This window comes from Berghia stephanieae, chromosome 10, assembly GCF_034508935.2.
Source record: "Berghia stephanieae isolate SIO BIC M18660-M18661 chromosome 10, UCSD_Bste_1.3, whole genome shotgun sequence".
Taxonomy (NCBI): domain Eukaryota; kingdom Metazoa; phylum Mollusca; class Gastropoda; order Nudibranchia; family Aeolidiidae; genus Berghia; species Berghia stephanieae.
Genome location: NC_088369.1, coordinates 25,497,643 through 25,502,162, shown reverse-complemented (window position 1 = coordinate 25,502,162; position 4,520 = coordinate 25,497,643).

Genomic DNA, 4,520 nt, shown 5'->3' with positions numbered 1-4,520 from the left:
ATATGTTGTGTAACTTCAAAGACCACGGTTGACCGAAAGCGATGAATGGAAGCCCTACTGTGGCGTGGAGAACGAGGTCTTGTATGTATAGTTACGTCATATCTCAACGCTCGTGAATTCTTAGTTCGGCTGGACTCACAATCAAAACTCGAAATCTGTGTTTTAAACTCTTGAATCAATCGAATTACACCAGTGCGTTCGTCTCATTGAGAAATGAAAAACGATATATAAATCAAGAACATCGACCGGAAAATAAGGAAATTATCATAAAATTATAAAATTTGAGAAAGCTATTTTCAAAATCAAATATATTACAAAAAAGGTTATTTCTCGACCGATTTTTATGAGACAAAGACAATTTTTCTCCACTTTTCAAGCTGATTCCAACAATGAGGTTTTGAAATTTATCGCGATAAGATTATTTGTCATTATTTTTTTAAATACCCAATTGACTGCTCAGGAAATGAATACGTAATCCTTGGCGGCTAGCGAGTAGGTGTTAAATTTTGCTTACCCTTTCCCACGCAGACGCCACACACACACACACACACACACACACACACAGACTGAACACACAATGTATGTCTTTCACTTCTGGCCAAAGTTGCCTTATTACAACTTAGACTCGAATGATAACAGCGAGTAGGGTGTCAGATTAAACTTCAGTTTTAAAGGTCTAATTCAATTCACACCGTAATAAATCATAATAATGATCATTCTTGATATATTAGAGCATTAAAATATTTAATTCACATTACCATAAATATATTTTAAATATATGTATTTTGTAATTATTTTAGCGACGATACGAACCCCTTTTAATCGTCGAGCCGAACGATAGGATGCTAGACGACGATAAGTCTGTGTGTGTGTGTGTGTGTTGTGTGTGTGTGTGTGCGTGCGTCTACGTGGGAAAGGGTAAGCAAAATTTAACACCTACTCGCTAGCCGCCAAGGATTACGTATTCATTTCCTGAGCAGTCAATTGGGTATTAAAAAAAATAATGACAAATAATCTTATCGCGATAAATTTGAAAACCTCATTGTTGGAATCAGCTTGAAAATTGGAGAAAAATTGTCTTTGTCTCATAAAAATCGGTCTAGAAATAACCTTTTTTGTAATAGATTTGATTTTGAAAACAGATTTTATAATTTTATGATAATTTCCTTGTTTTCCGGTCGATGTTCTTGATTTATATATCGTTTTTCATTTCTCAATGAGACGAACGCACTGATGTAACTCGATTGATTCAAGAGTTTAAAACACATATTTCGTGTTTTGATTGTGAGTCCAGCCGTACTAAGAATTCACGAGCGTTGAGATATGACGTAACTATACATACAAGACCTCGTTCTCCACGCCACAGTAGGGCTTCCATTCATCGCTTTCGGTCAACCGTGGTCTTTGAAGTTACACAACATATACCGCCTGTGATGCCTTTACATAAATCAAGGGTTGAGCTGACTCATTTTGACAAGCGAGCTATCAAAAGAGCAATCGTTGATTGGTCAAAAACTCAGAATTTCATATAAGGACACAAGTTCTGGAAAGCGATACCCACCCACCTGTCAGTGGACAGCACTGATATGACGAAATTAGGGCTCCATAAAATGTTATATCACACCACCCTCTATTTCTTTTCTGGCGTAGATGTAGAAGGCGATAGCATTTCGGATGTCATAATGACTAGTGGGCAAAGGGTTAAAGCTTCCAAACAATCCCAATCGTCGTCTATCTCTAATCGGCCCCGTTAGAGCCCCGATGCGCAATTTGTCTAGTAACATGCAACATGTAGAACGAGACATGGCGCCTACAGATACCGCGCTGTTAACGGCCAGGTACTCATTTACACCTGAGTACGGTGAGAGAATATGAGCAAAGAGCCTTTTCCAAGGACTCTACTGTACACCGAGCGACGATCGAACCTATGACCTTCCGATCCGAAAGCGAGTGTCATACCACAAGACCACATAGCCGCGTAAACTGTTATGTGAACACAATACTGCAATAGTAGTGACACGTTAGGTAGAAGGCATTGGCGTGAGATAACAATCAGAAAAAGTGTTTATGAAACAGTGTCAGACAAAGAAGAGAGATAAACGCATAAAAAACGTCCCATAATATCAAATTGTTTAGTCGGGGTTCGAACCTCATACCTTCTAATTACTGGTCATGTTTACTAAGAGGAAGAAGAGGAGAAAAGAACAATCCCGTGATTTCAAGACGGGAAAGATGGGGGTTTTTTAAATAGAAAATTCAGTGCAGTGAAACCAAGAGGTCCTGGGTTCGAGCCCCAACTATCGGTATATCGATTTCCCTTGAGCAGAAAATTTAGCAACGATTATTGATTTTGCGGCGCTGCACTGGAGAGATAAAATGAAGTTGACGCCACTCGGTTCTTTGTTCTTGTTTTTTTTTGCCATTCATGTTTATGAGCAAATCTCACTAAACTGTGTTAACCCGTAGCCATCGTTAACTTATAGTCTGACACTGATTTTAAAAAAATGACGTCAAAAGACCAGTCACAAAGGAATACAAAACGTGAGTTGTATTCAATAGTTCAACCAATGGGATCACTTGTTTCCATAAACACTACTAACGACAAATCACTAGACGGTGCAAAAACCAAATAATGACGTCAAAAGACCAGTCCTACGGTTAACCAGACAAAATATAGTTCGAAGTAAACGTCACTCAGGTCTTTGTTGCTGTTGTTTGCCATCCACGTTTATGGGTAATTCTCACGTAAATGTATTAACCAGACTATAAACGTTTAAGGTTACACACAGTTTTGTGTACTGGTGCTTTATACTTCCGGATTGCAATGTCTTAGCCAAGCGCATACTATCTATAAAAGTTCAACATCACACATAGTTTTGTGTGATGGTCCTTACACTTCCGGATGGCAATGTTGTGAGTTTCTTAGCCAAGCGCACACTATCTATAGATCGTATGAGTTTTGTTAAGAAGCTCACAACATTGCCACCCGGAAGTATAACGGACCAACACACACAATTCTGTGTAACCATTAGCTTTTGTAGTCTGGTTAATACAGTTTAGTGAAAATTACTCATACACGCGAATGGCAAAAACATAATAATATAACAAAGACAAGAGTTATGTCAACTTCGTTTTATCTATACTTCCGGATGGCAATTTTGTAAGTCTATCTGAAAACGGTTTTATGATGGGCTGAATCGGATAATGCACGCAACACCCCCACCACCCCCACCCCCCGATCCTCCCCTCCAAAAAAAAAAAAAAGAAGGAAAGTTGAAATGATAAGAAGTGTGAACATTTAGCTTTTCTAATATTCATTACAAAAAAAATAACTCTTTAAAAATCATGAGCTTTTATAAAGGAGGATATCCACGCAAAGCGCTTTACAAAGGGTCGGTCCCTGACCAACAGCAACACGAATCATGTAGAACGAGATATGACGCCTGTCAGGACATATTACAATTTTTTTCCGCTGTTAACGATAAGGTACTCATTTACACCTGAGTACGGTGAGAGAATGTAAGTAAAGAGACTTTTCCAAGGACTCTACTATGCCCCGAGCGAGACTCGAACCTAGGACCTATCGATCCGAAAGCAAGAGTCTAGCACATAGCCGAACAACGAATTAAATCTAAATCCCAGTTTCATAATATCTTTGGCCAAAAAACAAATTCTCTGCATTAAGTCCATCCGAACACAATAAACGATGTTATCTTTACCATTCCAATGAGACGCTATTTTTCATCAAAGGGGAGTAACCGTAAAATATCGTAGCCTGTTATTAATGGAACTTTCCAGGAAATATTATGTTCTATTATTTCTCTTATAAATAAAACAAACTATAACAGAGCAAGATGAAAATATATTTTCCTAGAAACTTGCCTATATCAACATTGTCCGTACAGCAAATGTTAAATCCCCATTTGTTGATATAAGTTACGGACACTAACACCCTTGAAAGCCTTTGTGTCTGCCGTGTCAAGACTTATTGGAATTGATGAAAAACAAACAAAAAGAAAAACAACTAATCGCCCCACGTGGTCCACTACAAGGTGGGCAATATTGGTTAACAATGCCCTATTGTTTTCTGTCCTTTGGCATACCCAGCCATTGTCCACCCGTGGCAAGCCAACCCAGCCGAGATGAACGCTATGATTGGTTAATGATATGTGACGTCATGAATTCAGGTGGTCTATTCGACTCTACTAGACAGTTCTCGACTAACTTATAAACTAACACGTCATTTAAATTCTACATTAGACAGAGCGAGCTCATAAGCAACACGTTCCAGTCAAATTCTTACCAATTCAAAGTCAAAAATTTCTATAATATTCATGATGGATCAACTTTATCGGGAATTCATTCAGAAATTTCAAGAGGCAATTGCTAGTAAGTCGTTTGTTTATGTATTCAAATATCTTTTGATAATTAATTAGTATGTTTCTTTCAATTAATCAATCAAACTATCTATCTATCGATCTATCTATCTATCTATCTATCTATCTATCTATCTATCTATC